Genomic DNA, 21,741 nt, shown 5'->3' with positions numbered 1-21,741 from the left:
GAAATCATAGAAAAACACACAAACTTATAGTAAAGTCCAGAAATGTGAATTTAACATAAAAACTAATGAAAACATCCCTAAAAGTAGCTTGAACTTACTAAAAACTACCTAAAAACAATGCCAAAAAGCGTATAAATTATCCGCTCATCACAACCCCAAACTTAAATTGTTGCTTGTCCCCAAGCAACTGAAAATCAATTAGGATAAAAAGAAGAGAATATACTATAAATTCCAAAATATCAATGAATATTAATTCTAATTAGATGAGCGGGACTTGTAGCTTTTTGCTTCTGAATAGTTTTGGCATCTCACTTTTTCCTTTGAAGTTTAGAATGATTGGCTTCTCTAGGAACTTAGAATTTCGGATAGTGTTATTGACTTTCCTAGTTAAGCATGTTGATTCTTGAACACAGCTACTAATGAGTCTTGGCCGTGGCCCTAAGCACTTTGTTTTCCAGTATTACCACCGGATACATAAATGCCACAGACACATAACTGGGTGAACCTTTTCAGATTGTGACTCAGCTTTGCTAAAGTCCCTAGTTAGAGGTGTCCAGAGCTCTTAAGCACACTCTTTTTGCTTTGGATCACGACTTTAACCACTCAGTCTCAAGCTTTTTACTTGGATCTTCATGACACAAGCACATGGTTAGGGACAGCTTGATTTAGCCGCTTAGGCCTGGATTTTATTTCCTTGGGCCCTCCTATCCATTGATGCTCAAAGCCTTGGATCCTTTTTACCCTTGCCTTTTGGTTTTAAGGGCTAGCTGGCTTTTTCTGCTTGCTTTTTCTTTTTCTTTCTAATTTTTTTCGCTATTTTTTTTTCGCAAGCTTTTGTTTTTCACTGCTTTTTCTTGCTTCAAGAATCAATTTTCATGATTTTTCAGATTGTCAATAACATTTCTCTTTGTTCATCATTCTTTTAAGGGCCAACAATTTTAACATTCATAAACAACAAGATCAAAAGAATATGCACTGTTCAAGCATTCATTCAGAAAACAAAAAGTATTGTCACCACATCAATATAATTAAATTAAATTCAAGGATAAATTCGAAATTCATGTACTTCTTGTTCTTTTGAATTAAAACATTTTTCATTTAAGAGAGGTGAAGGATTAATGGAATTTATTCATAACTTTAAGACATAGTTACTAAACACTAATGATCATGAAGTAGAGACACAAAACATAAATGAACACAACATAAAAACCGAAAAGCAGAAAGAAATAAGAACAAGGAATGAATCCACCTTAGTGGCGTCTTCTCTTTGAAGGACCAACAATGTCCTTAAGCTCTTCTATGTCCCTTCCTTGCCTTTGTTGCTCCTCCCTCATTGCTCTTTGGTCTTCTCTTATTTCATGGAGAATGATGGAGTGCTCATGATGTTTCACCCTTAATTGTTCCACATTGTGGCTCAAATCTTCTAAGGAAGTGTTGAGTTGTTCCCAATAGTTGTTGGGAGGAAAGTGCATCCCTTGAGGCATCTCAGGGATTTCTTGATGATGAGCTTCCTCATGCATCTCTTGAGAACCGTGGAGGGTCTCTCTTGCTTGCTCCATCCTCTTCTTGGTGATGGGCTTATCCTCTTCAATGGAGATGTCTCCTTCTATGATAACTCCAGCTGAGTAACATAGATGGCAAATAAGGTGAGGAAAAGCTAGCCTTGCCATGGTGGAGGGCTTGTCGGCTATTTTGTAGATTTCATTGGAGATGACCTCATGAACTTCTACTTCCTCTCCAATCATGATGCTATGAATCATGATGGCCTGATCCACAGTAACTTCAGATCGGTTGCTAGTGGGAATGATGGAACGTTGAATGAACTCCAACCATCCTCTAGCCACAGGCTTGAGGTCCAGTCTTCTTAGTTGGACTGGCTTGCCTTTGGAGTCTCTCTTCCAATGAGCTCCTTCCACACATATGTCCATAAGGACTTGGTCCAACCTTTGATTAAAGTTGACCCTTCAAGTGTATGGGCGTTCATCTCCTTGCATCATGGGCAAGTGGAATGCCAACCTCACATTCTCCGGACTAAAATCTAAGTAATTCCTCCGAACCATTGTGAGATAATTCTTTGGACTCGGGTTCATACTTTGATCATGGTTCCTAGTGATCCATGCATTGGCATAGAACTCTTGAACCATTAAGATTCCGACTTGTTGCATGGGGTTGGTTAGGACTTCCCAACCTCTTCTTCGGATTTCATGTCGGATCTCCGGATACTCATTTTTCTTGAGCTTGAAAGGGACCTCAGGGATCACCTTCTTCTTTGCCACAACATCATAGAAGTGGTCTTGATGGCTCTTGGAGATGAATCTTTCCATCTCCCATGACTCGGAGCTGGAAGCTTTTGTCTTCCCTTTTCCTTTTCTAGAGGATTCTCCGGCCTTGGGTGCCATTGATGGTAATGGAAAAACAAAAAGCTTATGCTTTTACCACACCAAACTTAAAATATTGCTCATCCTCAAGCAATAGAAGAAAGAAGAGAAGAAGAAGAAGAAAAAAATGGAGGAGAGTGAGGGGAGATGGATTCGGCCAAGGTATAGAAGAGGGGGTTGTGTTGTGTGAAAATGAAGTAGAATGGAAGGGTATATATAGGGAAAGGGGAGAGGGTAGGTTCGGCCATTTAGGGTGGGATTGGGTGGGAAAATGTTTTTGAATTTTGAAGGTAGGTGGGGTTTATGGGGAAGAGTGGATGGATGTGAGTGGTGAAGGGGGTAATTGGGAAGAAAGATTGAGGTGATTGGTGAAGGGTTTTTGGGAAGTGTGACATGGGGAAGAGTGAAAATAGGATTAGGAGGTAAGGTGGGAATATAGTAGGTGGGGATCCTGTGGGGTTCACAAATCCTGAGGTGATCCTGTGGGGTCCACAGATCCTGAGGTGTCAAGGAATTTCATCCCTGCACCAAATAGGCATGTAAAATGCCTTTGCATACCATTCTGGTGTTTAAACGCCGAGTGGTGCACGTTCTGGGCGTTCAACGCCCATGTAAAGCATGTTTCTGGCGTTGAACGCCAGTTTCATGCTTGTTACTGGCGTTCAGCGCCAGCTTTTCTTCTAGGCACATTCCTAGCGTTCAGCGCCAGAATGTTGCTTGTTACTGGCGTTCAGCGCCAGATTCATGCTCTGTTCTGGCGTTGAACGCCAGCCAGATGCTCCTTACTGGCGTTGAATGCCAGCCTGTGCTTCCTCCAGGGTGTGATTTTTCTTCTGCTGTTTTTGATTCTGTTTTTAATTTTTATATTTTTTTCGTGACTCCACATGATCATGTACCTAATAAAACACAAAATAACAATAAAATAAAATAAAAATTAGATAAATAAAATTGGGTTGCCTCCCAACAAGCACTTCTTTAATGTCAATAGCTTGACAGTGGCTCTCATGGAGCCACAAGGTGATCAGGTCAATGTTGTATAATCCCAACACCAAACTTAGAGTTTGGATATGGGGTCTTAACACCAAACTTAGAGTTTGGTTGTGGCCTCCCAACACCAAACTTAGAGTTTGACTGTGGGGCTCTTTTTGACTCTGATTTGAGAGAAGCTCTTCATGCTTACTCTCTTTTGTCACAGAGGGATGGCCATGTGCCTTAAAAACAAGGTAGTCCCCATTCAATTGAAGGACTAATTCACCTCTGTTGACATTTATCACAGCTCCTGCTGTGGCTAGGAAAGGTCTTCCAAGGATGATGCATTCATCCTCTTCCTTCCTAGTGTCTAAGATTATGAAATCAGCAGGGATGTAAAGGCCTTCAACCTTTACTAACACGTCTTCCACTATTCCATAAGCTTGTCTCAATGACTTGTCTGCCAATTGTAATGAGAACAAGGCAGGTTGTACCTCAATGATCCCCAGCTTCTCCATTACAGAGAGTGGCATAAGATTTATCCCTGACCCCAGATCACACAGAGCTTTTGCAAAGGTCATGGTGCCTATGGTACAAGGTATCAAAAACTTGCCAGGATCTTGGTTCTTTTAAGGTAGAATTTGCTGAATCCAGGAATCCAGTTCACTAATGTGCAAGGGAGGTTCACTTTCCCAAGTCTCATTGCCAAACAACTTGGCATTCAGCTTCATGATAGCTCCTAAATATTGAGCAACTTGCTCTCCAGTCACATCTTCATCCTCTTCAGAGAAAGAATAGTCTTCAGAGCTCATGAATGGCAGAAGAAGATTTAATGGAATCTCTATGGTCTCTATATGAGCCTCAGATTCCTTTGGATCCTTAATAGGAAACTCCTTCTTACTTGAGGGACGTCCCAGGAGGTCTTCCTCACTAGGATGTTCGTCCTCCTCCTCCCTTGTGCATTCGGCCATATTGATTACATCAATGGCCTTGCACTCTCCTTTTGGATTTTCTTCTGTATTGCTTGGGAGAATACTGGGAGGAGTTTCAATGATTTTCTTACTCAGCTGGCCCACTTGTGCCTCCAGATTTCTGATGGAGGATCTTGTTTCACTCATGAAACTGAAAGTGGCCTTTGACAGATCAGAGACTAGATTGGCTAAATTAGAAGTGTTTTGTTCAGAATTCTCTGTCTGTTGCTGAGAAGATGATGGGAAAGGCTTGCTATTGCTCAGCCTATTGCGTCCACCATTGTTAAAGCCTTGTTGAGGCTTTTGTTGATCCTTCCATGAGAAATTTGGATGATTTCTCCATGATGAGTTATAGGTGTTTCCATAAGGTTCACCCATGTAATTAACCTCTGCCATGGCAGGGCTCTCAGGATCATAAGCTTCTTCAGAAGCTGCCTCTTTAGTACTGTTGGATGCATGTTGCCATCCATTCAGATTTTGAGAGATCATGTTGACCTGTTGAGTCAACACTTTGTTCTGAGCCAATATGGCATTCAGAGCATCAATTTCAAGAACTCCTTTCTTCTGAGGTATCCCATTATTCACGGAATTCCTCTCAGAAGTGTACATAAATTGGTTATTTGCAACCACGTCAATGAGTTCTTGAGCTTCTGCAGGTGTTTTCTTTAGGTGAATTGATCCACCTGCAGAATGGTCCAATGACATTTTCGAAAATTCAGATAGACCATAATAGAATATATCTAATATAGTCCATTCTGAAAACATGTCAGATGGACATCTTTTGGTCAGCTGCTTGTATCTTTCCCAAGCTTCATAGAGGGATTCACCATCTTTTTGTTTGAAAGTTTGAACATCCACTCTCAGCTTGCTCAGCTTTTGAGGAGGAAAGAATTTATCCAAGAAGGCTGTGACCAGCTTATCCCAGGAGTCCAGGCTATCCTTGGGTTGTGAATCCAACCATATTCTAGCTCTGTCTCTTACAGCAAAAGGGAAAAGCATGAGTCTGTAGACTTCAGGATCAACTCCATTCGTCTTTACAGTCTCACAGATCTGCAAGAACTCAGTTAAAAACTGATAAGGATCTTCAGATGGAAGTCCATAAAACTTGCAGTTTTGTTGCATTAATGTAACTAGCTGAGGTTTCAGCTCAAAATTGTTGGCTCCAATGGCAGGAATGGAGATGCTTCTTCCATCAAATTTGGACGTTGGCTTTGTGAAGTCACCAAGCATTCTCCTTGCATTATTATTGTTTTCGACTGCCATCTCTTTCTCTTGTTCGAAAATTTATGAAAGGTTGTTTCTGGATTGTTGTAATTTAGTTTCTCTTAGTTTTCTTTTCAGAGTCTTTTTAGGTTCAGGATCAATTTCAACAAGAGTGCCTTTTTCCCTGTTCCTGCTCATATGAAAGAGAAGAAAACAAGAAAAGAAGAGAAATCCTCTATGTCACAGTATAGAGATTCCTTTATGTTAGTAGAAAAAGAAAGGGGAGAAGAATGTAGAAGAGTGGGTTCGGATATTTAGATGGAGAGAGGTGAAGAGAAGTGTTAGTAATTAAATAATTAAATAGAATAAGAAAAGAGAGGGAGAATTTCGAAAATAATTTTGAAAAAAAAGGGTTAGTAATTTCGAAAATTAGAGATAAGGTGTAATTAAAATTAAAACATGAAACAATTAGTTAATTAAAAAGAATTTTTGAAAAGGGGTGAGATATTTTCGAAAATTAGAGAGGGAAAAATAGTTAGGTAGTTTTGAAAAAGATAAGAAACAAACAAAAGTTAATTAGTTAGTTGAAAAAAATTTTAAAATTAAATTTTAAAAAGATAAGAAGATAAGAAGTTAGATAAGATACTTTGAAATCAAATTTTGAAAAAGATAAAATTTTGAAAAGGATAAGATAAAAAGATAAGATAAAAATTTTAAGAAAAAGATATTTTGAAAAAGATTTAATTTTTAAAAAGACTTAACTAACAAGAAACTACAAGATAAGATTCTAGAATTTAAAGATTGAACCTTTCTTAACAAGAAAGTAACAAACTTCAAATTTTTGAATCAATCACATTAATTGTTAGCATATTTTCGAAAATATGATATAAAAGATAAGAAAAAGATTTTGAAAAATAATTTTTAAAATTTTCGAAAATAAGAAAAAAAATGGAAAAGATATGATTTTTGAAAAAGATTTTGAAAAGATAAGATTTTTAAAATTGAAATTTTGACTTGACTTTGTAAGAAACAAAAAATTTTGAAAGTTTTTTACTAAGCCAACCCAAAATTTCGAAAATTTGGAGAGAAATAAGGAAAAGATATGTTTTTGATTTTTGAATTTTTTAATTATGAGAGAGAAAAAATAAAAACGTGATTTTTATGTTTTTCTCTTTTCTTTATGGATCAAAACAAAGAATGTATGCAAGAACACTATGAATGTCAAGATGAACACCAAGAACACTTTGAAGATCATGATGAACATCAAGAACATAATTTTGAAAAATTTTTGATGCAAAGAAAACATGCAAGACACCAAACTTAGAAATCTTTAATGCATGGACTCTAACAAACAAAAAATGCATATGAAAAACAACAAACAACACAAAATAAGAAATCATCAAGATCAAACAAGAGGACTTGTCAAGAACAACTTGAAGATCATGAAGAACACTATGAATGCATGAGACTTTTCAAAAAATGCAAGAAAAATTTTTAAAGCATGCAATTGACACCACACTTAAAAATTGACTCAAGACTCAAACAAGAAACACCAAATATTTTTGACTTTTATGATTTTATGATTTTTTTGTATTTTCATTAATTTTTTTTTGAAAATAAAGTTTGGAAAAACGAAAAAGAAAAGAAAAAATTTTTGAAAAAGATTTTTGAAAAGAAAATTACCTAATCTGAGCAACAAGATGAACCGTCGGTTGTCCATACTCGAACAATCCCCGGCAACGGCGCCAAAAACTTGGTGGACAAAATTGTGATCCTCTTTGTATTTGCATGAGATTTAAAAATTGGCTATATTGGAATTTATGATCACAACTTCATTCAGCTTAACCAGCAAGTGTACTGGGTCATCCAAGTAATACCTTACGTGAGTAAGGGTCGATCCCACAGAGATTGTTGGTATGAAGCAAGCTATGGTCACCTTGTAAATCTCAGTTAGGCAGATTAAATGGTTATGGGTTTCGAAAATTAGTAATAAATAGAAAATAAAAAGGGATAGAAATACTTATGTAAATCAATAGTGGGAATTTCAGATAGGCGTGTGGAGATGCTAGAATGCTTTCGAATCTCTACTTTCTTATTGCTTTCATCCAATCCTTCTTACTCCTTTCCATTGCAAGCTGTATGTAGGGCATCACCATCATCAATGGCTACTTTTAATCCTCTCGGGGAAATGGTCCTATGCGCTGTCACTGCACGGCTAATCGTCTGGAGGCATCACCCTTATTGATGGCTACATCCCATCCTCTCAGTGAAAATGGTCCAAATGCTCTGTCACAACACGGCTAATCATCTGTCGGTTCTCAATCAGGTTGGAATAGAATCCCTTGATTCTTTTGCGTTTGTCATCACGCCCAGCCTTCAGGAGTTTGAAACTCGTCACAGTCATTCAATACTGGAATCCTACTCGGAATACCACAGACAAGGTTAAACTTTCCGGATCCCCATGAATGTCGCCATCTATCTAGCTTATACCACGAAGATTCTATTGGGGAATCTAAGAGATATGCGCCCGGCCTAAGGTAGAACGGAAGTGGTTGTCAGTCACGCGCGTTCATAGGTGAGAATGATAATGAGTGTCACTGATCATCACATTCATCAAAGTGTTGTGCAACGTATATCTTGGAATAAGAATAAAAGAGAATTGAATAGAAAGTAATAGTGATTGTATTGAAACTTGAGGTACAGCAGAGCTCCACACCCTTAATCTATGGTGTGCAGAAACTCCACCGTTGAAAATACATAAGTGAAAGGTTCAGGCATGGCCGAATGGCCAGCCCCCCTGAATGATCAAAAGACCAAATGATCAAAGACTAAACAGTCAAAAGATTAAACTGTCAAAAGATGTCTAATACAATAGTAAATTATCCTATTTATACTAGACTAGCTACTAGGGTTTACATGAGTAAGTAATTGATGCATAAATCCACTTCCGGGGCCCACTTGGTGTATGCTTGGGCTGAGCTTGATCTATCCATGAGCTGAGGCTTCTCTTGGAGTTGAACTCCAAGTTATAACGTGTTTTGGGCGTTCAGCTCCGAATCATGACGTGTTTCTGGCGTTTAACTCCAGACAGCAGCATGTACTTAGCGTTCAACCCCAAGTTACGTCATCAATTTCCGAATAAAGTATGGACTATTATATATTGCTGGAAAGCTCTAGATGTCTACTTTCCAACGCCGTTGAGAGCGCCCATTTGGAGTTTTGTAGCTCCAGAAAATCCATTTTGAGTGCAGGGAGGTCAGATTCCAACAGCATCAGCAGTCCTTTTGTCAGCCTTTTTTCAGAGTTTTGCTCAAGTTCCTCAATTTCAGCCAGAAATTACCTAAAATCACAGAAAAACACACAAACTCATAGTAAAGTCCAGAAATGTGAATTTAACATAAAAACTAATGAAAACATCCCTAAAAGTAGCTTGAACTTACTAAAACCTACCTAAAAACAATGCCAAAAAACGTATAAATTATCCGCTCATCAATATGTCCTAGGGTCCAAGCTATTGGTGTCAAGCCTTATTATTTGTTTCTTTGCCAATTCTTGGCTTTTCTCTTTCTTTTCTCTTTGTTTTGATTCATTCTCAAGGGATTTTCATTAATTAAAGACTTTATAGCAGCAAGCTACTTCATACTTCAAGGAACATGTTATTATGCAGCATTTATTTTATGAGCTACTCATTAAATCAAGCAAATACAACCACTAACTTTCATTTAAACTTCTGCAACATTTGAGATTCACTTTCTATTTCAAGCATTTTCCTTTTATTCACACAACAGGGAAGTAAAACAAAATCTAAGCTAATGATGGATGACAGACATTATGCAGATCCAAGTATTCCTTAGCAAACATTTTCACCTAATTGAACACTTTAGCAAGACATATAGGAATCTCTAAATTAAAACACTTTACAGCAACAAGGATTAAGTATTCAATACAACCTATTGGTAATGTCTCTCATCTTTCCTTCTGTTGTATCCCTTGGATGATGATGCTGATCCCTTTCACAGATTAGGTGTTTCCCTGCATAATCCTTAGAAGTTGCTTGCTTCTCAAGCCCTTAAGCAATTGGTTAATATGCATGAATTGAGTATGGCTTTTGAATTTACTTTTGGTGTGTGAACACCAAACTTAGTCCCTTGCCATTGTTTCTTATGCATCAAGTTAACCATATGTGAAACCCTTTTATCTTTGCTAAAGGTAATAAAACTAAAGACTAGAAAACAACAAATTGGTTGAATGGTTTATTTGATTGCTTGGAGCTAGCATTCTGCAGAAGGTGGGAATGTGTTTTTAGATGAGATTTCTGGTGGAATACCAAACTTAGAATTCTTCATTCTCCCTTGAATTACTTTGGTGTGCAACATCAAACTTAGCTCCTTGCAATACAGATAAAACTAATTAACCTTTTTAATTAAATAAGTAGAAAAAAAAACTACCTCAGGTTGGGTTGCCTCCCAACAAGCGCTTCTTTATTGTCACTAGCTTGACATCTTTCATTCTTGCTCAATTCAGGTTCTGAACCTCCTTTTCTTTGTCCCATTGGCCTCCCAAGTAATACTTTGCCCTGTGACCATTTGCTGTGAAATGACTCTTTGTTACTTCATCTAGTAATTCAAGGCTTCCATAGGGAAAAACCTTTGTCACCAAATATGGACTAGTCCATTTGGATTTGAGCTTGCCAGGGAAAACCTTAAGCTTGGAGTTATATAAGAGTACTTATTGTCCTGGTTTAAACTCTTTCTTTGAAATCTTCTTATCATGCCACCTCTTAGATTTTTTCTTGTATATCTTAGCATTTTCATAAGCTTCTAGCCTAAACTTATACAACTCATTTAGTTGTAGCAGCCTCTTCTCCCCTGCCGCTTGAGAATCAAGGTTGAGGAGTTTAGTGGCCCAAAAAGCTTTATGTTCAAGATCTACAGGGAGGTGACAAGATTTTCCATATAACAGCTGAAAAGGGGACTTTCCAATAGGAGTTTTGAATGCTGTCCTGTATGCCCAAAGTGCATCTTCTAGTTTTCTGGCCCAATCTTTCCTGGTTGCTCCCACAGTCTTCTCCAAAATCCTCTTCAACTCCCTATTTGCAAGCTCTGCATGGCCATTTGTCTGTGGGTGATATGGTGTGGCTACTTTATGCATCACCCCATATTTGTGGAGTAGTTTCTCCATCTGTTTGTTGCAAAAATGGCTGCCACCATCACTAACCAGACCCTTAGGTACTCCATACCTAGTGAATATGTGCTTCTTTAGGAATTGAAGGACAACTTGAGCATCACACGTGGTTGTGGCTATAGCTTCCACCCACTTTGAGACATACTCCATTGCTACAAGTATGTATTTGAATGAATATGAGGGAGGAAAAAGGCCCATGAAATCAATGCCCCATAAATCAAAGAGTTCTACCTCCAGGATGTAGTTCTGAGGCATCTCACTTCTTTTTGTTAATCCCCCACCCTTTTGGCACTCATCGCACTGATGAACAAACTCTCTAGCATCCTTAAATATGGTAGGCCAATAAAATCCGCTTTGAAGTACCTTGGCTGCTGTTCTTTCTGGCCCAAAATGCCCACCATAAGCTTAACTATGGCAGTGCCACAATATGCTTCTCATCTCACCTTCAGGAACACATTTCCTTATCATTCCATCTGAACATCTTCTGAATAAGAATGGTTCATCCCATAAGAATTTCTTTGCTTCATTAAGTAGCTTTTTTACTTGTTGCTTGGTGAATTCCTTGGGAATCTTTCTTCCAACCTTATAGTTTGCAATGTCTGTAAACCAAGGGGCTTGTTGAATTTGTAAGAGGTGTTCATCTGGAAAGCTTTCATTCACTGGATGTGAGGCTTCTTGAATTGTTTCTTGTGGCAATCTTGATAGATGATCAACAACTTGGTTTTCACTATCCTTCCTGTCCTTTATTTCAATGTCAAACTCTTGTAGAAGCAATATCCATCTAATAAGTCTTGGTTTAGCATCCTATTTTGACATCAAATACTTAAGGGCAGCATGGTCAGTATAAAATACAATTTTGGATCCTATCAAGTATGATCTAAACTTATCAAATGCATAAACCACAGCCAATAATTCCTTCTATGTTGTGGTGTAATTTTTTTGAGCTTCATTCAATACTTTGCTTGAATAATAGATGACATGGTGCAAGTTCCACTTCCTTTTTCCCAATACAGCACCAATTGCAATGTCACTTGCATCACACATGAGTTTAAAGGGTAATCCCCAATCTGGGGGCGTGATCATTGGTGCAGTGGTGTGTCTGGTTTTTAAAGTGACAAAGGCATGCTGGCAGCTTTCATAAAAAACAAAAGCATTATCAACCATCAATAAGTTGCTTAATGGTTTGGCTATTTTTGAAAAATCCTTGATAAATCTTCTATAAAATCCAGTATGTCCTAAGAAACTTCTAACCGCTTTCACATTAGTTGGTGGGGGGAGTTTCTCTATGATTTCTACTTTTGCCTTGTCAACTTCTATCCCTTTTCTTGAAACTTTGTGGCCAAGAACAATCCCTTCAGGTACCATAAAATGGCATTTTTCCCAATTTAAAACCAAATTGGTTTCTTGGCACCGTTTCAAGACAAGGGTAAGATGATGCAAGCAAGTACTAAAAGTGTCACCAAAAACAGAGAAATCATCTATGAAAACTTCAATAAATATTTCCACCATATCTGAGAAGATTGATAGCATGCATCTTTGAAATGTTGCTGGAGCATTACACAATCCAAAAGGCATCCTTCTGTATGTGAAAACTCCAAAGGGACAGGTGAAAGATGTCTTATCTTGATCTATGGGATCAACTACTATTTGATTGTAGCCAGAATACCCATCAAGGAAGCAGTAGTATGAATGACCAGCTAGCCTCTCAAGCATTTGGTCAATGAAAGGGAGAGGAAAGTGATCTTAGTGTGTGGCATCATTCAGCCTCCTATAGTCAATACACATCCTCCATCCTGTCACAGTTCTTGTGGGAATGAGCTCATTCTTCTCATTAAGCTTTTTTGAAGTTTGGTTGCTTGCTGTCACTTCTTTGTTGCTGGTTTCCTCTTTCTCTGTTGGCTTTTTGTTGCTTTCCATATGCTTCTTGGTTGCCTCCTTGTCATTCACTGATGAGCGGATAATTTATATGCTTTTTGGCATTATTTTTAGTATGTTTTTAATATGTTTTAGTTAGTTTTATTATATTTTTATTAGTTTTTAGATAAAATTTACTTTTTTGGACTTTACTATGAGTTTGTGTGTTTTTCTGTGATTTCAGGTATTTTCTGGCTGAAATTGAGCGACCTGAGCAAAAATCTGATTCAGAGGCTGAAAAGGACTACATATGCTGTTGGATTCTGACCTCCCTGCACTCGAAGTGATTTTTCTGAAGCTACAGAAACCCAATTGGCACTCTCTCAACTGCGTTAGAAAGTATACATCCTGGGCTTTCTAGCAATGTATAATAGTCCATACTTTGACCGAGATTTGATGGCCCAAACCGGCGTTCCAAATCAGCTCAAAACTGCCCAGCGTTAAACGCCGGAACTGGCACAAGAATGGGAGTTAAACGCCCAAGCTGGCACAAAAGCTGACGTTTAACTCCAAGAAAAGTCTCTACACATGAAAGCTTCAATTATCAGCCCAAGCACACACCAAGTGGGCCCGAAAGTGGATTTTTATGTCATTTACTCATTTCTGTAAACCCTAGGCTACTAGTTCTCTACAAATAGGACCTTTTACTATTGTATTTTCATCTTGGTTCTTCTGGTTCCCTCTCTGGGGCCGAAGCCAATGATCACTATTATCACTTATGTATTTTCAATGGTGGAGTTTCTACACACCATAGATTAAGGTGTGGAGCTCTGCTGTACCTCGGGTATTAATGCAATTACTATTGTTCTTCTATTCAATTCAGCTTATTCTTGTTTTAAGATATTTATTCGCACCCAAGAACATGATGAATGTGATGATTATGTGACGCTCATCATCATTCTCACTTATGAACGCGTGCCTGACAACCACTCCCGTTCTACAAGCAAACAAGGCTTGAATGTTTATCTCTTGGATTCCTTAATCAGAATCTTCGTGGTATAAGCTAGAATTGATGGCGGCATTCAAGAGAATCCGAAAGGTCTAAACCTTGTCTGTGGTATTCTGAGTAGGATTCAAGGATTGAATGACTGTGATGAGCTTCAAACTCCTGAAGGTTGGGCGTTAGTGACAGACACAAAAGAATCACTAGATTCTATTCCAACCTGATTGAGAACCGACAGATGATTAGTCGTGTTGTGACAGAGCGCGTTGAACATTTTCACTGAGAGGACGGGACTGTAGCCATTGACAACGGTGATGCCCAATATACAGCTTGCCATGGAACGGAGTAAGAAGGATTGGATGAAGACAGTAGGAAAGCAGAGAGACAGAAGGGACAAAGCATCTCCATACGCTTATCTGAAATTTTCACCAATGAATTACATAAGTATCTCTATCTTTATTTTATGCTTTATTCATAAATCATCCATAACCATTTGAATTCGCCTGACTGAGATTTACAAGGTGACCATAGCTTGCTTCATACCAACAATCTCCGTGGGATCGACCCTTACTCGCGTAAGGTTTATTACTTGGACGACCTAGTGCACTTGCTGGTTAGTTGTGCGAAGTTGTGATAAAGGGTTGAGATTACAATTGAGCGTACCATGTTGATGGCGCCATTGATGATCACAATTTCGCGCACCAAGTTTTTGGCGCCGTTGTCGGGGATTGTTTGAGTTTGGACAACTGACGGTTCATCTTGTTGCTTAGCTTAGGTATCTTTTCTTCAGAGTTCTTAAGAATGAATTCTAGTGTTTCAAGGTGATGTTCTTATCATCACCAAAGCTGATTGATTATCATCAATTTAGCTCTTGAATGCAATGTCCTACTGAAGCTTAGCTAGCCATGTCTAATTCCTTTAGACTAAAGCTTTAGACTAACATTGCATGATTCCTGGAATTCTCATTAAGAATTTTGATATCCTTATTTTCTTTCAATTTTCGAAAAAAACCAAAAAATTACAAAATCATAAAAACCAAAAATATTGTATGTTTCTTGTTGAGTCTAGTGTCTCATTTTAAGTTTGGTGTCAATTGCATGTTTCTTTTCTTCTTGCATTTTTCGAATTCATTCATGTGTCTTCATTGATCTTCAAGTTGTTCTTGATGATTTCCTTGCTCTGATCTTTAAATTCTCTTGTCTTGAGTGTTTTGTTGTGTCTCATATGAATTCTCAATTTGTTAGTGTCAGTAGTATACAAACTTCTAAGTTTGGTGTCTTGCATACATTGTTTATTTGATTTTAGTTGCATTTTGATTATCCCTCATCATTAAAAATCCAAAAAATTTTTAATTTGTGTCTTTTCAAGTCAATAATATAGAGAATTGAAGAATCAGAACACAAAGCAGAGGAATTACACAGAAAAAGCTGGGCGTTCAAAACGCCCAGTGAGGAAGGAAGACTGGCGTTTAAACGCCAGCCAGGGTGCCTGGCTGGGCGTTTAACGCCCAAAAGGGTAGTGTTTTGGACGTTAAACGCCAAAATGGATACCATTCTGGGCGTTTAACGCCAGGATGGCATAAGAGGGAAGATTTTGTTTTTAATTCAAATTTTTTTCAAGTTTTCAAAATTTTTCAAAATCAAATCTTTTTCAAATCATATCTTTTCAATCATATCTTTTCAAAATCAATTTCTTTCTTTTTTTTCAAAGATACTTGCTAACAATTAATGATTTGATTCAACATTTCAAGTATGTTGCCTTTTCTGTTGAGAAAGGTTTAATGTTTGAATCATATCTTTTCTTGTTAGCCAAGTTATTAATTTTTAAAATCAAATCTTTTTAAATTGTTTTTCAAATCATATATTCTCAATCATATCTTTTAATCACATCTTTTTCAAAATAGTTTTCAATCATATCTTTTTGATTTTTAATTTCAAAATCTTTTTCAAAAATCACTTGATTTCTTTTCCACTCTTAGTTTTCGAAAATCAATTAGTATTTTTCAAAATGTTTTTAAAATGTTTTTAATTTATTTTCAAAAATTTCTTCCCCTCTTCTCACATCTTTCTATTTATGGACTAACATTACTCCTCAATGCACAATTCGTACTCTATCTTTCCTTGATAAGTTCGAATTTTCTACCTCTTCCTTCTATTTTTATTTTCCTCTGACACCTCAAGGAATCTCTATACTGTGACATAGAGGATTCCATATTTTCTTATTTTCTTCTCTTTCATATGAGCAGGAGCAAAGACAAAAGCATTCTTGTTGAGGCTGGCCCTGAACCTGAAAGGACCTTGAAGCGAAAGCTAAGAGAAGCTAAGGCACAACTCTCTGTAGAGGACCTAATTGAAATCTTCAAAGAAGAAGAACCAATGGCAGCCGAAAAAGAAGAAGGTGCTAGGTGACTTTACTGCACCTACTCCCAACTTCTATGGGAGAAGCATCTCTATCCCTGCCATTGGAGCAAACAACTTTGAGCTTAAGCCTCAATTAGTTTCTCTAATGCAACAGAATTGCAAGTTCCATGGACTTCCATTGGAAGATCCTCATCAGTTTTTAGCTGAATTTTTGCAAATCTGTGACACTGTCAAGACTAATGGGGTTGACCCTGAGGTCTACAGACTTATGTTATTCCCTTTTGCTGTAAGAGACAGAGCTAGGATATGGTTGGACTCACAACCTAAAGAAAGCCTGAACTCTTGGGAAAAGCTAGTCAATGCCTTCTTGGTAAAGTTCTTTCCACCTCAAAAATTGAGTAAGCTTAGAGTGGAAGTCCAAACCTTCAGACAGAAGGAAGGTGAATCCCTTTATGAAGCTTGGGAAAGATATAAACAATTGATCAGAAAGTGTCCCTCTAATATGCTTTCTGAATGGAGCATCATAGGTATCTTCTATGATGGTCTGTCTGAATTGTCCAAGATGTCATTGGATAGCTCTGCTGGAGGATCTCTTCATCTGAAGAAGACGCCTACAGAAGCTCAAGAACTCATTGAAATGGTTGCAAATAACCAATTCATGTACACTTCTGAAAGGAATCCTGTGAACAATGGGACGAATCAGAAGAAATGAGTTCTTGAGATTGATACTCTGAATGCCATATTGGCTCAGAATAAAATATTGACTCAGCAAGTCAATATGATTTCTCAAAGTCTGTCTGGAATACAAGCTGCACCAGGCAGTACTAAGGATGCTTCATCTGAAGAAGAAGCTTATGATCCTGAGAACCCTTCAATGGAAGAGGTGAATTACATGGGAGAACCCTATGGAAACACCTATAATCCTTCATGGAGAGATCATCCAAATCTCTCATGGAAGGATCAACAGAGACCTCAACAAGGTTTCAACAACAATAATGGTGGAAGAAACAGGTTTAGCAATGGCATGCCTTTTCCATCATCTTCTCAGCAACAGATAAAGAATTCTAAGCAGAGCCACTCTGACATAGCAACCATGGTCTCTGATCTAATCAAAACCACTCAAAGTTTCATGACTAAAATAATGTCCTCCATTAGGAATTTGGAGGCACAAGTGGGTCAGCTGAGTAAGAAAGTTACTGAACTCCCTCCTAGTACTCTTCCAAGCAATACAGAAGAAAATCCAAAAGGAGAGTGCAAGGTCATCAACATGGCCAAATTTGGAAAGGAGGAAGAGGTAGTGATCGCTACTGAGGAGGACCTCAATGGACGTCCACTGGTCTCCAATGAGTTCCCTAATAAGGAACCATGGGAATCTGAGGCTTATAATGAGACCATAGAGATTCCATTGGATTTACTTCTGCCATTCATAAGCTCTGATGAGTATTCTTCCTCTGAAGAGGATGAAGATGTCACTGAAGAGCAAGTTGCCAAGTACCTTGGAGCAATCATGAAGCTAAATGACAAGTTATTTGGTAATGAGACTTGGGAGAACAAACCTTCTTTGCTCACCAAAGAACTGGATGCCTTGACTAGGCAGAGATTACCTCAAAAGAGACAGGACCCTAGAAGGTTCTCAATACCTTGCACCATGGGCACCATGACCTTTAAGAAGGCTCTGTGTGGCCTAGGGTCAAGCATAAACCTCATGCCTCTCTCTGTAATGGAGAAGCTAGGGATCTTTGAGGTGCAAGCTGCAAGAATCTCACTAGAGATGGCAGACAATTCAAGAAAACAAGCTTATGGACTTGTAGAGGATGTTTTGGTGAAAGTTGAAGACCATTACATCCCTGCTGATTTCATAGTCCTAGAGACTGGGAAGTGCATGGATGAATCCATCATCCTTGGCAGACCCTTCCTAGCCACAGCAAAGGCTGTGATTGATGTTGACAGAGGAGAATTGATCATTCAAGTGAATAAAGAATCCCTTGTGTTTAAGGCTCAAGGATATCCCTCTGTTACCATGGAGAGGAAGCATGAAGAGCTTATCTCAAAACAGAGCCAAACAGAGCCCCCACAGTCAAACTCTAAGTTTGGTGTTGGGAGGCCACAACCAACTTCTAAGTTTGGTGTTGAACCCCCACATTCAAACTCTAAGTTTGGTGTTGGGAGGTTCCAACATTGCTCTGAGTATCTGTGAGGCTCCATGAGAGCCCATTGTCAAGCTATTGACATTAAAGAAGCACTTGTTGGGAGGCAACCCAATGTTATATTTATCTATTTTCCTTTGTTATTTTATGTTTTCTGTAGGTTGATGATCATGAAAAGTCACAAAATCAATTGAAAAAGCAAAAATAGAATGAAAAATAGAAAGAAAAATAGCACACCCTGGAGGAAAACCTTGCTGGCGTTTAAACGCCAGCAAGGGCAGCAAATGCGCATTTAACGCCCAGTCTGGCACCATTCTGGGCATTTAACGCCAGAAAGGGGCACCAGACTGGCGTTAAACGCCAGGAAAGGGCAAGAAGCTGGCGTTAAATGCCAGAAATGGGCACCAGCCCGGCGTTGAACGCCAGAATTGGCATAAAGAGCATTTTTGCTCGCCACTTGGTGCAGGGATGAATTTTCCTTGACACCTCAGGATCTGTGGACCCCACAGGATCCCCACCTACCCCACCACTCTCTCTCTTCTTCACCCATTCACCAATCAACTCAACTCCTCTTCCCCAAAAACCCCTCACCTATCAAATCCTACCATTCTCTTCACCACTCACATCCATCTTTCCTAAAACCCCACCTACCTTACCATTCAAATTCAAATCACTTTTCCTCCCAAACCCACCCATAATGGCCGAACCATACACCCCTCTCCACTCCTATATAAACCCATCTTCACCACCTCATTTTCACACAACCTAAACACTACTTCTCTCCACTTGGCCGAACCACAAAGCCCCCTCCATCTCCTCTATTTCTTCTTCTTCTACTCTCTTCTTTCTTCATTTGCTCGAGGACGAGCAAACCTTCTAAGTTTGGTGTGGTAAAAGCATTGCTTTTTGTTTTTCCATAACCGTTTATGGCATCTAAGGCCGGAGAAACCTCTAGAAAGAGGAAAGGGAAGGCAAAAGCCTCCACCTCCGAGTCATGGGAGATGGAAAAATTCATCTCAAGGGTGCATCAAGATCACTTCTATAAAGTTGTGGCCATGAAGAAGGTGATCCCCGAGGTCCCTTTTAAACTCAAAAAGAGTGAATATCCGGAGATCCGACATGAGATCCGAAGAAGAGGTTGGGAAGTTCTTACCAACCCCATTAAACAAGTCGGAATCTTAATGGTTCAAGAGTTCTATGCCAATGCATGGATCACCAAGAACCATGATCAAAGTGTGAACTCGAACCCAAAGAATTGGTTTACAATGGTTCAGGGAAAATGCTTAGATTTTAGTCCGGAAAATGTAAGGTTGATGCAAGGAGATGAACACCCTTACACTAGAAGGGTCAACTTTGATCAAAGGTTGGACCAAGTCCTCATAGATATTTGTGAAGAGGGCGCTCAATGGAAGAAAGATTCAAGAGGGAAGCCGGTTCAACTGAGAAGGCATGACCTAAAGCCCGTGGCTAGGGGATGGTTGGAGTTTATCCAACGTTCAATCATTCCCACTAGCAACCGGTCCGAAGTTACTATAGATCAGGCTATCATGATTCATAGCATCATGATTGGAGAGGAAGTAGAAGTTCATGAGGTTATAGCCCAAGAACTTTATAAGGTGGCGGACAAGTCCTCTACCTTGGCAAGGTTAGCCTTTCCTCATCTCATTTGTCACCTCTGTTATTCAGTTGGAGTTGATATAGAGGGAGACATCCTCATTGATGAGGACAAGCCCATCACTAAGAAAAAGATGGAGCAAACAAGAGATCCCACTCATCATGAAATCTCTGAGATACCTCAAGGGATGCACTTTTCTCCACAAAACTATTGGGAGCAAATCAACACCTCCCTAGGAGAATTGAGTTCCAACATGGGACAACTAAGGGTGGAGCACCAAGAACATTCCATCCTCCTCCATGAAATTAGAGAAGATCAAAGAATCATGAGAGAGGAACAACAAAGGCAAGGAAGAGACATTGAGGAGCTCAAGCACTCCATAAGATCTTCAAGAGGAAGAACAAGCCGCCATCACTAAGGTGGACCCGTTCTTTGATTTCCTTGTTCTTTATTTTCCTGTTTTTCGAATTTTTATGCTTATGTTTATCTATGTTTGTGTCTTATTACATGATCATTAGTGTCTTAGTGTCTATGCCTTAAAGTTATGAATGTCCTATGAATCCATCACCTTTCTTAAATAAAAAATGTTCTTAATTGAAAAAGAGAAGAATTGCATGAATTTTGAATTTTATAACAGATTAATTATTTTGATGTGGTGGCAATATTTTGGTTTCTGAATGTATGCTTGAACAGTGCATATGTCTTTTGAATTTGTTGTTCATGAATGATTGGCTCTTGAAAGAATGATGAAAAAGGAGACATGTTACTGAGGATCTAAAAAATCATAAAAATGATTCTTGAAGCAAGAAAAAGCAGTGAATATACAAAAAAAAAAGAAAAAAAGGAGAAAAACAAAAAAAAAGAAAAAGAAAAAAATAAAGTCGTGATCCAAGGCAAAAAGAGTGTGCTTAAGAACCCTGGACACCTCTAATTGGGGACTCTAGCAAAGCTGAGTCACAATCTGAAAAAGTTCACCCAGTTATGTGTCTGTGGCATGTATGTATCAGGTGGTAATACTGGAAGACAGAGTGCTTTGGGCCACGGCCAAGACTCATAAAGTAGCTGTGTTCAAGAATCATCATACTTAACTAAGAGAATCAATAACACTATCTGGATTCTGAGTTCCTATAGAAGCCAATCATTCTGAATTTCAAAGGATAGAGTGAGATGCCAAAACTATTCAAAGGCAAAAAGCTAAAAGCCCCGCTCATCTAATTAATACTGATCTTCATAGATGTTTTTGGAATTCATTGCATATTCTCTTCTTTTTATCTTATTTGATTTTCAGTTGCTTGGAGACAAGCAACAATTTAAGTTTGGTGTTGTGATGAGCGGATAATTTATACGCTTTTGGGCATTATTTTTAGTATGTTTTTAATATGTTTTAGTTAGTTTTTATTATATTTTTATTAGTTTTTAGTTAAAATTCACTTTTCTGGACTTTACTATGAATTTGTGTATTTTTCTGTGATTTCAGGTATTTTCTGGCTGAAATTGAGGGACCTGAGCAAAAATCTGATTCAGAGGCTGAAAAGGACTGCAGATGCTGTTGGATTCTGACCTCCCTGCACTCGAAGTGGATTTTCTGAAGCTACAGAAGCCCAATTGGCGCGATCTCAACTGCGTTGGAAAGTAGACATTCTGGGCTTTCCAGCAATGTTTAATAGTCCATACTTTGCCCGAGATTTGATGGCCCAAACCGGCGTTCCAAATCAGCTCAAAACTGCCCGGCGTTAAACGCCGGAACTGGCACAAGAATGGGAGTTAAACGGCCAAACTGGCACAAAAGCTGGCGTTTAACTCCAAGAAAAGTCTCTACACATGAAAGCTTCAATGCTCAGCCCAAGCACACACCAAGTGGGCCCGGAAGTGAATTTTTATGTCATTTACTCATTTCTGTAAACCCTAGGCTACTAGTTCTCTACAAATAGGACCTTTTACTATTGTATTTTCATCTTGGTTCTTCTGGTTCCCTCTCTAGGACCAAAGCCAATGATCACTATTATCACTTATGTATTTTCAACGGTGGAGTTTCTACACACCATAGATTAAGGTGT

The 21,741-nt window shown here is 38.5% G+C and overlaps 2 non-coding genes across 2 annotated transcripts; one reads left to right on the top strand and one right to left on the bottom strand.

Moving 5' to 3' along the window:
- The first annotated feature begins 5,081 nt into the window (after positions 1-5,081).
- On the top strand, positions 5,082-5,185 carry LOC130977983 (small nucleolar RNA R71). The gene has a single exon (XR_009085648.1). It is a non-coding gene; the product is annotated as a small nucleolar RNA R71 (small nucleolar RNA).
- An 11,137-nt stretch (positions 5,186-16,322) lies between these two features.
- Positions 16,323-16,430, bottom strand: LOC130977771 (small nucleolar RNA R71). Its single transcript, XR_009085448.1, has one exon. It is a non-coding gene; the product is annotated as a small nucleolar RNA R71 (small nucleolar RNA).
- Between the last annotated feature and the right edge of the window lie 5,311 nt (positions 16,431-21,741).

The sequence above is a fragment of the Arachis stenosperma genome, chromosome 4 (genome assembly GCF_014773155.1).
Source record: "Arachis stenosperma cultivar V10309 chromosome 4, arast.V10309.gnm1.PFL2, whole genome shotgun sequence".
NCBI lineage: Eukaryota > Viridiplantae > Streptophyta > Magnoliopsida > Fabales > Fabaceae > Arachis > Arachis stenosperma.
The sequence above is the reverse complement of the archived record's forward strand: the minus strand, read 5'-3'. Positions and strand labels throughout refer to the sequence as shown.